This window comes from Triticum aestivum, chromosome 7A (assembly GCF_018294505.1).
Source record: "Triticum aestivum cultivar Chinese Spring chromosome 7A, IWGSC CS RefSeq v2.1, whole genome shotgun sequence".
Taxonomy (NCBI): Eukaryota; Viridiplantae; Streptophyta; class Magnoliopsida; order Poales; family Poaceae; genus Triticum; species Triticum aestivum.
The window spans coordinates 359,410,419-359,424,489 of record NC_057812.1 but is presented as its reverse complement, the minus strand read 5'-3'; positions in this window follow the sequence as shown (position 1 = coordinate 359,424,489).

The window sequence follows — 14,071 nt, the reverse complement described above, 5'->3', positions numbered from 1 at the left end:
GACCCGCTCATGGCTGCATATCGTCGGGAAGTGGATAATATTGCAGGTTGTTTCAAGGGTTATCAAGTGGATCATGTGGACCGTCGGAAGAATGAAGCGGCGGATGCTTTAAGCCGGTTGGGCTCTCAGCGTAAACCGGTCCCGCCTAACGTCTTTTTGGATGTGTTGCACAATCCGTCAGTCAAGCTCCCAGGTGAAGCGGATTTGGCCATTCCTGATCCGGAGTCCCAATTGGTGGCAGCCCTGCGTGTTATTCCGGATTGGACAGTTCCTTATCTTGCGTACATGACAAGGGGGGAGCTGCCAGAGGATGAGATTCTGGCCAAGCAGATAGTCCGGCGATCCAAGTCTATGACGATTGTCAATGGTGAATTACATCATTGCAGTGTATCAGGGGCGTTTCAACGTTGTGTCTCTCCTGAAGAAGGCTGTGAAATCTTAAGAGAAATCCATGAAGGGGATTGTGGGCACCACGCCGGTTCAAAGTCTCTGGTTGCAAAGGCGTTTCGTCATGGGTTCTACTGGTTAACAGCTCATGCTGACGCGGATGACTTGGTTAAACGGTGTGATGGATGTCAGAAATTTTCAAGGCGTGCTCATGTGCCAGCTCAGGAGTTGAGGATGATCCCAATAACATGGCCGTTTGCAACTTGGGGGCTAGACATGGTTGGACCTTTTAAAAGATCCAAGGATAAGAAAACTCACCTTTTGGTGGCAGTTGACAAATTTACCAAGTGGGTTGAAGCGGAGCCTGTCAGCAAGTGTGATGCAGCAACAGCGGTACAGTTCATCAAGAAGGTGATTTTCCGGTTTGGTTTTCCACACAGTATCATTACTGATAATGGTACCAATTTATCCAAGGGTGCTATGAAGGAGTTCTGTGAACGTGAACACATCCGACTTGATGTGTCGTCAGTAGCACACCCCCAGTCCAATGGACAGGCAGAACGAGCTAATCAGGAAATCTTGCGAGGCATCAAACCCCGGCTTTTGGTCCCATTGCAAAGAACACCAGGATGTTGGGTTGAAGAGCTGCCATCTGTATTATGGAGTATCAATACTACGCCAAACCGGTCCACAGGATACACGCCGTTTTTCATGGTCTATGGAGCAGAGGCGGTTCTCCCTAGTGACATCCGGCACGATTCGCCTCGTGTGGCAGCTTATGTTGAGGCAGATAATGAGACAGCACGACAAGATGCTTTGGACCTATTGGACGAAGAGCGTGATATAGCGGCTGCCCGTTCGGCGATTTACCAGCAAGATCTTCGTCGCTATCACAGTCGCCGGGTTAGAACCAGAACTTTCAAGAAGGAGATTTGGTGCTTCGATTCATCCAAGATCAAACGGATATGCACAAGTTATCCCCACCTTGGGAGGGACCTTTCGTAGTCAGCAAGAATCTGCACAACGGGTCGTATTATCTGATTGATATTCGAGAGCATCAAGACTCACGTACATCAGAAGAGGAGACCAACAGACCGTGGAATATAGCTCATCTTCGGCCTTACTATACTTGAGCCATTGGCTCTATTTATGTACATATCATGACAATGTATATATTATCTTTGATATATCAAACCGGAGCCTCAGCCGAAGCGGGGTCTCTGTCTTTCTCATCATGCGAGGTTACACGGAGTGGTTCTGTCTAAAGCGGCCTCCGGTTTACCTTTGACATTTGTTTTATATCACTGGGGGCTTTGGTCGTGTCCGAACCAACGAACACCCTTTGATAGGCGACAGCCACCAGATCATTTGGGGACTGCGTCAAGTTTGAACCAGTAATGCCTCTTGGTCGGCCTAAGGCCACAATATCACTGGGGGCTTTGGTCGTGTCCGAACCAACGAACACCCTTTGATAGGCGACAGCCACCAGATCATTTGGGGACTGAGTCACGTTTGAACCAGTAATGCCTTTGGTCGGCCTAAGGCCACAAAATCACTTGGGAGCATGGTCGGGCCCGAGCCATTGCTACGCCTCTTGATTTGGCATATATGCCACGAGTCATTTGGGGACCTGGCTGACTTGAATCATTGTCACCCCTATTGGGGGCCTTGATCCTGTCCGACCATGGTAATGCCATCTGAACAGCTTAATAGCATATTTTTGCGAATGGTTTTTATCATTACTTTCGTTTCCATCTTGTTTTCATGGTTTGTTCGTTTTTGCTTTTGCTGGATTTCTTTATGTCGACAAGCATATTTTTTCCGGTTCAGCCAATGATTTTTGATCCCCCTTCTAATCCGGAGGAGTCTCCCGGTTTACCTTTTCCCTGTTACACTCATGGAATAACCAGGGGCTTGTATTAAGTCAGCACGGTTTGTACGGGGGCTACTTTCTCCCTTTTTTGACGGTATTGGTTTATAAAACCACCGCTTCAGGCTTGGGTAAACCAGCTTTATACCCAAACATGGAAGGTATTTGTGTATCATGTGTTTGTTATATTTCTGATACACATATCAAGGTCATAATCCGGCTGCAGTATAACCGCTACCGAAATTCAAATTTTTTCTGATTGCAGGAAATATGAATTAAAGTTTTCAAGCAAAAGCTTTAGTACTTATGCACGAAGGCATATCCCAGGCAGAAGTTTTCACTATCCTATTACAAGGCAGCATGGTGCCCAAACAAAATCGTTGTTTCTGTAGAAGGATGTTTCAAATAGCACTTCAAACCGGCTTCTGGTTCAATCTTGCTCCTCGTCCTCCGCCGCTTCAGCTTCCTCGTCTCTACCCATTGGCTGGAAATCAACAGTGGTCCAGTCGATTCCCATTAAAGCTTGGAAAACAGCTTCTTCATGGATCAGGGAAGACGTTTCAATATCAGGGGCGTAAGTGTGATTACGGATTGGAGGAATCAGATTCTCCGCTTCAACAGTTGGGGCAGGCACTCGCTTGTTTTGATCATTGTATTGCGCTTGATAATGCGTCAAATCCGCCTCTTCAGCTAGCTGGCAAGCCAGAGGGCGCACTGCACGGTTTATAGCCCTTAAATCTTCTTCGTCGAACTCGGAGCCGTCTTCTTTCAGACTGGGATAGCCTTGAGCTGCTTCCACAGGATCAAAGTCGGGCACCCATGCCTTTGCCCGGATTAAGGCATTGATGGCTCCGGTTCGGGCAGCGGATTTTTTCAGCTCCTCAATCCGGGCTGGAAGCATTGAAAACTTGCTAAGAGTGTCCTGGATTAAAGAGGGCGCCGGATTGTTGTGAGAAGCTGTGCTGATGATCCGTTGGGCTCCAGTGTACAATTGTTCTATCAAGGTGTAGGCAGCTTTCAGTTTCTTCCGAACATCATTTCCTAAGTGCCCAATACGTGTGCCTACAAAAGGATTGGAATGGTCTCAAACCGGACTTATGATACAGCAGATTCAAATTTATTACAGAAGTTACAAGGAGCTTACCAAAGATAGCAGCAGTCATGGAGTGTATTTGCCGCTGTACGGCCGTCAGTTCATCTACCACCGGTTTAAGGGCCGCTTCAGCATTTTCTGCTCTTTTGGTTAAACCGGCCTTATCAGTGGCCCAGTCAGCTCGCTCTTTCTTAAATTTTCTTCAGCCGTTCAGCAGTGTTCAAAGCGCTGGTTAATTCTTCCTTGGCTTTATCTGTTTCAGCTTGCTGGGTCTTCAGGGCCTCCTGCAAATCGGCAATTCGGTCCTCCTTGATTTTAATCTCAGCCTGCATACAGATGACATTTTAAAATTTTTCACAGTCAAGACAAGAAATTGAAGTATCAACCACATAAACAAAGTTATATGCCTGATACTTGGGGGCTAATGTATCTTCAATTTTTTGTATATTGCTCAACTACAAAGTCCCAAGCTCAATACAAGTATTCAACTTGGCACTTGGGGGCTAATGGCTATTTGATCAAGTTCTGCTTTAAGGACAGCTTTCTAGCTCCGGTTTGATTATGCTAAACCGGCCCTCGAGGGTTATACCGATGGATTTCAATAATTATATATTCAGGATCAAGTCCCGGTTTGACCAAAGTCACAAACCGGCCCTTGGGGGCTACCGGGATGAATGCAAGAGCGGAAGAGAAAGAAGGAATTTACCTCAAATTTATCCCTCATCATTTTGACCAGGCCAGCTTCACAGTCACGGCTAGTGTAAAGCCGGTTTAAATAGCCAGAATGAAGATCTTGCGCATTCAGAGCGGCATACGTTTCTTTTCGACATCCCATTTTCCTTTGTTCAAAGAGGAAGAATCCTCTTTGATGGTATGCCTGGTAAGAGTGGTAGGATTCCCGGGTTCAGAACGACCTACACCGGTAATCACAACATCATCATCTTTTGATTCGCCGGTTTGGGTTGGTGCGGCCGTTTTGTCAGCAGGAGTGTGGGATTTTTCAATCTGGACAGAACTGGCAGGCGGATCAGCAGACGCTGGAGCATTAGTAAGACCTTCTTCAGGGATAATGTGATCTTGCAGAGGAGGATCATTGGGGATATCTTCAGAAATAAACATTTCATGATCCGGCGCTTGGTCATGTTCCGGGGCCACATTTTCTTCAACCGCTTTATCCAGGCGGGCTTTCTTGCTTGGTTTCGGTTTAGCCCTGGAAGAAAAGATAAAAATTAAGGAAAAGTGTAAACCATTGCGCAGCATACTGGAAGCATATGATCGGTTGAACTTACCCAGCAACTGTTTTCAAAGGTGGTAGCTGGGTGGCTGACGATTCACCAGATGAGGAATGAGAAGTGACCTGATAATCGGAGTCGGATGGATTAAGAGGTTGACGGAAGAAACCCGCTTTACAATTTAAATCAATAAAAAGGTCGGAGACCTCGGAGCGGCGTTTTTGAACCGGACTGTTTGGTAAACCGGCAGAGGTAACTACCTGGCCACTGTGCCGGGTTGTGCGGCGAGCTTCGTGTTGCTGGGTCTTCATAAGAAATTGGGAATCCAGATAAGCAAGAGGATGAGAAAATTTAACTTTCCGGTTTGCCCGGCGAAATTTTGGCAAAGGCGAGATTTCTAAATCAGAAGAGAGAATGGTTACCTCAACGAAAGCCGCATTGCTGGCTTCAGCATCATCCTGACAAACATCATCATCAATAAGGCGTGTAAAAAGTAAGCCAAGTGAATCAAGTTCTATCTCAAGATCCGGTTTACCCACATCATCATCAATGGCCGGGTCAGACGAAGCGGTGGTTTTTCTCTTATGAGCTGGTTTCTTGACAACCTTGGTCTTGGGCCGGGTTGGCCGTCCTGCCTTTTCCGTTTTGTCTTGAGGAAGTTTCTTACTCCAGAACGGATTATCACCCTGGATCAGCAGCAATTAAAATGTTGAACATATAAAATAGTAACTCGGATCAACAATAAAGCAATTGAAATATTACCGCTGGCGGTTTGTTGGTGGTGCAATAAGGAAGCAGACCGGTTTGAGCACAGAGGTGCTCCGGTTCATTCAGCATCTTCTTCACAGATTCTGTGACTTCATCCTCAGGGAGTTGGATTTTAGTGTGTCGGAGTGGGTCATCGACACTATCAGTATACTCACACATCAAATTTGGGCGCCGGCTTAGAGGCAAAATACTCCATGATATCCAGCAGCGTGCAAGGTCTATTCCTGTTAAACCGTTGGCCATGAAGGCCCGGAGCTTGGATAGTTCAGGAGCATATTTAATTCTCTCCTTGGCGTTTAGCCTTTGTGGAAAGGGGTGAGTGTTGCTGAGCCGTTCCGGACGGAAGCCAGGCAAGGAATTTTCCTTGTCAGGACATGTATCCTTGCAATAAAACCAGTTACGTTCCATTCCTTGGGGTGAGTATGGAGTTTGACGTGAGGGTAGGTGATTTCTTTCCTCTTCTGAATGGCCATACCGCCCAGTTCGGTATTAGGGCCGTCAGTGAATTCAGTACGACGGTTCAGATGAAAGAGGTCTCTGAATAACTCGACGGAAGGCTCCTCTTGAAGGTATGCCTCAGAAAGTACTTGAAAGTGACATAGGTTGGTGACGGAGTTGGGGCCAATATCCTGTGGACGGAGTTGAAAGTTGGCTAACACGTCCCGATAAAATTTGGAGCCGGGCGGTTTGAAGCCCCGGGCCATATGATCTGTGAAGACCACGACCTCTCCTTCCTGGGGTGTAGGAGGACATTCATCTCCAGGAACCCTCCAATGAATCGTGTCTTTGCTATCCAAAGCACCAATCATGTCAGGACCCCGACTCAATGCCACATCGATCTAGCATGTAACACCTCATATCGCCTTGCGGCCTCACGCACGGTATCCCCACGGTGTCGCCTTACCTTTTCCCGGGACCGTTTGCGCATTTTGGCACACGTATATGATGGTGTCGCTAGCATCCATATGATAAAGAGCCCGGGCTGACATGGCTAGTCGTAAACCCAAAGTGGCACTAACTTACAGGGACAGGCATTCATGACCCAGCATCGAACGTGTCGGTTATCAGCGAGTGAATCCAGGCTGTAGCACTGGGCTAACAGGACTCCGGTGAACCGAGCTGTAGCGGGCTAGCAGGACTCCGGTATTCATCGCGTGACATTTCCCCGAAGGGACAGACACAGGATCTAAGAAGGACACATGCCGGCCTGCCTAAGTGTTCCGGAGCAGCAGCAAGCTACCAGGGCTCAGTGGAAGCACTAGGAGACATTTCCCGGTAAGAGAGGCTACTAAGAATAAACAACTAGATAGTCAGATCCCACACATAGCAATACACATTACACGTACGCATAACATGCAAGTATGTGCTGTACAACATGGCATCACAGCATAACTCAACAATCATATAGATAAAGGCTCAGAAGAGCCATCATAGCATTTATTGCAAACAGGGGTCACAAGACCCATCATACAGAGCATACAAGCAACAAGCGGAAGCATTACATGTCTGGGTACAGACATCTACAAATGAAAAAGGCTGAAGAGCCTGACTATCTACAACATCCGATCAAGATCGTAGCTGAGGTACTAGCTACTAGTCGAAGTCCACGAGAACACTAGTAAGACCGAAGTCTCCGCTGCAAAAACATAAATGAAGCAACATGAGTACAAAGGTACTCAGCAAGACTTACATCAGATCCTATCATACATGCATTTGTATCAAGAGGGTAATGTGGGGTTTAGTTGCAGCAAGCCAGCTTTGACTCTGTGGCTATCCTGTTCTACGACTACCAGAAACTCTTGAGGTGAGACAACGTACACGAGTCCACTAATCACCACACAATACACTACTATGGATTCATCCCCGTCTCCCTACGAGAAGGCCATCCATAGCACTCACACTTGTCTTGAGCATTTTAGAGTATCCACTTCAAGTTGTCTATGTACCATGTAAGCATCCAAGAAGTCCATAACCGCGGACCCGGCTATTCGAATAGATCATGTTAACCCTGCAGGGGTGTACTTCTTCACACACGCTCTCGCCACTTACCGCCATGTACACGTCATGTATCTCGGCAACCTTCAAGCGGAAGCCTGGCGAGGGTGTCGGCCACGACCTGACTAACCACACAAGACTCTAGTCCAGGTTTATCGCCTATTCGGGTTCCATCCGCAAGGAGATCCGGCCGGGGTGTCGCTTACGGCCCCAAACGATGTGTACAGGGTTCCCGAGCCCACCATCCGGGTGCCACTCGGTACACCAGGCCACGTGTGCCTAGTCTGTCCCAAGCCCACCCTGCCGGGTGCCACTTGGTAGAAAAATAGCACTACCTACAAACACCAGAAACTAGTTGCGACTCCTGGACAGAGATCAAGTTGGTTAATAAGTCGAGAGGGGTCGAGTTACCGGAACCCAATGTGTGGTAGTATCGAGTCATTGGACAACATACATAGAACTCAGTGCTTAAGGACGGTTCCAGTGAGACAACCCACCATGTACTCCTACATGGCCTCTCACCGCTACCTTTACCAAATCGTGTTCACACACTTCACTCTCAGCATCAGAACATATCGTAACACTCCAATTCATTCCCAATGAACCAGACCTGACACAACTCTAAGCAATAGCAGGCATAGCATGGTAGGAACACAACAATGGCTTCAATCAACTCCTACACATGCTAGTGGGTTTCAACTATTTACTGTGGCAATGACAGGTCATGCAGAGGAATGGGTTCAACTACCGCAGCACAAAGTAGCAGATGAATCGTTGTTGTCCTAATGCAATAACTGAGAGCAGGAGCGAGAGAGTAGGGTTTTATCGAAATGAACAAGGGGGTTTGCTTGCCTGGTAAATCAACAGAGGAGGCACTGCTTCACAGACAGGTACTCTGGAACAGACTCCGGAGCAGGACCTATCGAGAAGGAACAGTGTCGGCAATCAATACACAATCATATGCAACAATATGATGCATGAACATGGCATGTAGATGTGATGCTGTTTGAGCTAATGCAACTAGTAATCATTTGGTTTGAAGTCCATTTGAACCAAAGGTTCAAATGCATCTCCAAATTAAGCTCCTATATATGCCATAATGTGTTTTCTCATATTCAGCATGTATAAGTTGGTTTGTCATGCATGAAACTAGTACAGATGGAAAGATTGCATTTTTCTGATAATTTTTCATATATAAATTATTTTAATCTGAGCTACGGTTGAATTGTTATGAATTTTTGAAGTTTAAAACAATTTCTGGAATTTCCTGATTTAATTTAAATCCAGAAATATATATTGCGCCAGCATGACGTCAGCACGACGTCAGCGGTCAACTGCGGCTGGCTGGGGTCAAACCTGACGTGTGGGGTCCACACGTCAGTGACAGGGGGGTTTAACAGAGGTTAGTTTAATCCTAATTAAGAGTTAGTGGCGCTGGGGCCCACTGTCAGTGTCACAGTTAGTTAACAGAAGTTAATTAGTTGCTAAACTAATCCTAAACTAAAAATTAGCAGGGCCGGGCCCCACCTGTCATTGACCCACACGGGTCAAATCTGGGTCAACAGGGGGTCTAACCCGGTCAACTCGCCGGCGTTTAGCCGCCGGCGAGGCCCGAGACGGCGGAACGCCGCGGAAATCACCCACAGGGCTCCGTTCGAGGCGTGTTTAGGCTCTTCGAAGAGCTGGCGATGCGGCGCGTCGAGCAGTGCCCTCGGCCAGAGCTGGGGTGGCCGAGAACGACGTCGGCGACCACGTTTGCGGCCGCCGGAGTTCGGCTGTGTTCAGGGGCGCGGCTGCAGCGTGCTAACGCGCGAACTAAAACGCTAGCGGGGCACTACGAGGTGCGGCGAGAGTGCTAGGTGCACTGGCGTGGCCAAAGGGTCGCCGGAGCAACGCCGGCGACAAGCTCGAGCGGAGGCGAGCTTCGGCCATGGCGGAACTGAGGCCTAGACGGCGTAATCGCGAGGAGGAGGAGAGGGGTTCGAAGCAGAGGCTCACGGGGAGGTCGATGGGCTGGTCAGCTTGCTCGGGGAAGGCCGGAGCAGAGCAGGGCGGCGAAGACGATCTCGGACGGCCGAGGTTGAAGACGAGGACGGTGCAGGCGCTGTGGTGCGTCCCCGGTTGCGTGGGGCATCGAGGAAGAAGACGGAGCCGAGGCGGTTCTCTTGGACACGCTGGTGCGACTAGGGAGGGCTGGTGGCCATGGCGACGGTGAGCGATGGCGGCGGCAGCGCTCGGGTGCGCTCGGGGAAGAGAGAACCAGGGAGGAGGGAGAGCGAGAGGGAGGGGAAAAGGACCGGGGCGGCGCGTGGCGTCGTTCCAGGCATCCAGACGAGGAGGGGAGAGGCAGGCAGGCAGGGAGGGAGGTGGCGTGGCCGGCGGAGCGCGCGTGCGTCGGCACGCAGCTGCTTGGCGAGGGGGGGGGAAGACGACAGAGGAGGAGGCGGGCTGGGCCGCCTCCTGGCTGGGCCGGCCTGCTGCTGCTGGGCTGCGCAGGGGGGAGCCCCAGGTAAGCTTCTCCCCTTTATTTCTGTTTTCTATTTTTTCTGACATTTGTTTTGATTTAATAAAATACTAAATCAATTTATTACCTTATGCCAATTTTTGCAGGAGCTAGATATATTATTCCAGAGCTCCTTTATAAATGGCATAATTTTTGGACCATATTTCATATATATAACAATATATTTCCAATGCAAATAATTATCGAATTAATCCAAATGGCCAAAATAAATATCCATGAGCTCCTAAAAATATTGGTTTTGATTTTTATCTCTGTCCAATATTTTCAGAGGGCAACATGAGCATTTTCTTGGACCCTTTTGGAGATATTTTTTTTATTTGGGTCATTTTCAAAAATAATTCTGAGGGTTCCACCAATCCTCATTTCAAATTTAAATGAGATTTAAACATGATGCACAAATGGCTAGCTAGTCTAGGTCATACCAGACTAGGGATGTGACAACTCGCCCCCACTTGAAAAAATCTCGTCCCGAGATTCAGGGGTCGACGGAAAGAAAGCGGGGTACTCCAGTCGAAGACGATCTTCTCGCTCCCAAGTAGCTTCTCTCTCGGAATGATGAGACCACTGAACTTTGAGAAACTTGATGTTCTGACGTCGGGTAACACGCTCTGCTTGATCAAGAATGCGAACCGGGTACTCTCGGTATGTGAGGTTATCTTGGAGATCAAGCGTTTCGTGGTCCACTCCGCGGATGGGATCCGAGAAGCAACGCCTGAGTTGAGAGACGTGGAAGACATCATGAACTCGAGAAAGATGTGGGGGTAGTTCCAACTGGTAGGCAACCTCTCCTCGTTTAGCGAGAATGCGAAAAGGACCAATGTAACGAGGAGCCAACTTGCCCTTGATACCGAAACGATGGGTACCCTTCAAAGGAGTAACCCGAAGGTAAGCCTTTTCGCCAACTTCATAAGTCATATCCTTATGATGACGATCATACTGACTCTTTTGACGAGACTGGGCTGTTTTCAAATTCTCACGAATGATGCGAACTTGCTCTTCTGCCTCCTGGATCATGTCCGGTCCAAAGAATTGTCTTTCACCGGTTTCTGACCAGTTCAAAGGTGTTCGACATCTTCGTCCATAGAGAACCTCAAAAGGAGCTTTCTTGAGGCTGGATTGATAGCTATTGTTATAAGCAAACTCGGCAAAAGGAAGACATTTCTCCCAATCCATACCGAATGAGATAACGCAAGCTCTGAGCATGTCTTCGAGAATTTGATTGACCCGTTCCACCTGACCACTCGACTGAGGGTGGAAAGCGGTACTAAAGGAAAGATGGGTTCCCATGGCAGTTTGGAAACTCTCCCAGAAATGAGAAGTGAAAAGACTGCCACGGTCTGAATTGATCTCTAGTGGAACACCATGAAGTGACACTATTCGAGAAATGTATAAGTCAGCAAGCTGACTAGCAGTGATACTTTCTCGAACAGGAAGGAAGTGAGCCACTTTGGAAAGACGATCAACGACTACGAAGATAGCGTTATTCCCTTTCTTGGTCCTGGGAAAGCCGGTGATGAAGTCCAGACCAACTTTATCCCATTTCCATTCAGGAATAGCTAAAGGCTGAAGGGTGCCAGCAGGTCTTTGATGCTCTGCCTTAACGCGACGACAAACGTCACATTTAGCAATGAACTCAGCGATTTCTCTCTTCATCCTAGTCCACCAGAACCTCTGGCGTAGGTCCTGATACATCTTAGTACTACCGGGATGAATTGTGAGAGGAGATTCATGCGCCTCCTTAAGAATCAACTGCCGAAGATGTTGCTTCTTGGGAACCACCAAGCGATTCTCAAAGAAAACAACACCACGATCATCCATAGAGAAACATCCACCAACTCCCTTCTTAATGTTTCTCTTGATCCGGGTAATCCCCGTATCATGCTTCTGGGCTTCGATGATAAGGTCCACAAGGGTAGGTTTCGCCACCAAGGTAGAAAGGAATCCGCGAGGAGCAATGTGAAGATTAAGCTTACAGAATTCCTCATGGAGAAGTGGTTGGCCTTGCTGCAACATGAGATTGTTGCAATAAGATTTACGGCTCAGAGCATCAGCCATGACATTGGCTTTGCCTGGGGTGTAGGTAATCCCTAGATCATAATCTGTGATTAACTCCAACCAACGTCTTTGCCTAAGGTTCAGATCCGGTTGGGTGAAGATATACTTGAGACTCTGGTGATCGGTGTAGATCTCGCAACGTTTACCAAGGAGGTAATGTCGCCAGGTCTTGAGTGCATAGACTACGGCTGCAAGCTCTAGATCATGTGTAGGATAATTCTCCTCATGTGGATGCAACTGTTGAGATGCATAGGCAATCACATGACGATCCTGCATAAGAATGCAACCTAGTCCCTGTCGTGAGGCGTCGCAGTAGATAATAAAGTCTTTAGTGAAATCCGGTGGCACAAGTATGGGAGCAGAAGTCAGGCGTCTTTTCAGTTCCTGAAAACTGTACTCACACTGTGGGGACCACTCGAACTTTTTATCTTTCTTGAGAAGTTCCGTGAGGGGTTTGGCTACTTTGGAGAAATTTTCAACAAAGCGGCGACAATAGCTGGCTAGACCAAGGAAACTCCTAACTTGTTTAACGGTTTCAGGTGGAGTCCAATCGAGAACGGCCTTGAACTCTCTCGGGATTGACAGCAATGCCCTTACCAGAGATTACGTGGCCTAGGTAGGTCACTTCTGGCAACCAAAATTCACACTTGGAGAACTTGGCATAAAGGCGGTGCTCTCTGAGTTTTTCTAAAACAAGTCTAAGATGTTTGGCATGCTCTTCCTCGTTCTTCGAGTAAATAAGAATATCATCGAGGTAAACCACGACGAACTTATCTAAGTACTCCATGAAGATCGAGTTCATCAAGCGGGAGAATGTAGCTGGGGCGTTGGTTAGACCAAAGGACATGACGGTGTACTCGTACTGACCATAACGAGTGACAAAGGCTGTCTTGGGAATGTCCCCGTTTCTGATCTTAATTTGGTGGTATCCTCACCTCAAATCCATCTTGGAGAAGACTGAGGATCCAGCGAGCTGATCATACAGGTCGTTGATCCTGGGGAGCGGATACTTGTTCTTTATCGTGACCAAATTAACGGGACGATAATCTACAACCATCCGGTCCGTACCATCCTTCTTCTTGACAAAGAGGACGGGGCAAGCCCAAGGAGAAGAACTAGGACGGATGAAACCCTTTTGCAAGGACTCATCAAGTTGTTTCTTAAGCTCGGCTAGTTCTAAGGGTGCCATCTTGTAAGGTCTCCGGGAGATTGGAGCTGTTCCTGGGATAAGATCTATGACGAACTCTACATCTCTGTCAAGTGGAACACCTGGCAGTTCCTCTGGAAAGACATCCGGAAAGTCACGGACTACCGGGATATCTTCAAGGTCTGGAAGAGGGCTGGCATTAAGAGAATAGAGCTGACGCTTTGCAACTCTAGTGGAGACGGTGACTATCTTGCCAGATGGGTGTGTAAGCTGAACAGATCTTGTGTAACAATCAATCTTGGCATGATGAGCTGTCATCCAGTCCATACCCAAGATGATGTTAATATCTGAGGACTTGAGGGCTACAAGTGATGCAAGGAATACAAGTCTATCAACAAGGATTTCGTTACCATGGCTGATTCTGGTGGTCTGCCATCTAGACCCTGGGGTTTGGATTTCAAGCGGAGTTGGCATATCACAAAATGACATGTCGTGCAAACGAGCATAGCCTTCAGAAATGAAGGAGTGAGATGCTCCAGTATCGAATAGAACTGATGCTGGGTGACAATTGACAAGGAGTGTACCAAGAACGACATCTGGATCATCATGAGCGTCTTTAGCTGAGACGTGATGCACACGTCCACGTTCAGTGGGAACTGACTTGACACTGATCATCTTGCGTGATGGCTTAATACAGCCAACAGTCTTCTCGGGCTGGGGTGCAGCATAACTAGTCTGAGAGCAATCACGTGCATAGTGTCCTGGCTTCCCGCATGTGAAGCAAGTCCCTGAGGTTGGACGTGGACCCGCACTGACAAGCGGTCTACCAGTAGGCCAGGGTGGAACATACGACTGAGCTGGGGAAGGCACCACATAGGATGGCCTCGGTGTATAACCGGAAGGAAGAGCGGAGTTTGGAACCCAAATCCGGCGCTTCTGGGAACTAGAGCCAGAGGAGGATCCCAAATCACGGGTGTGCTTACGAGACTCCTCGTAAGTG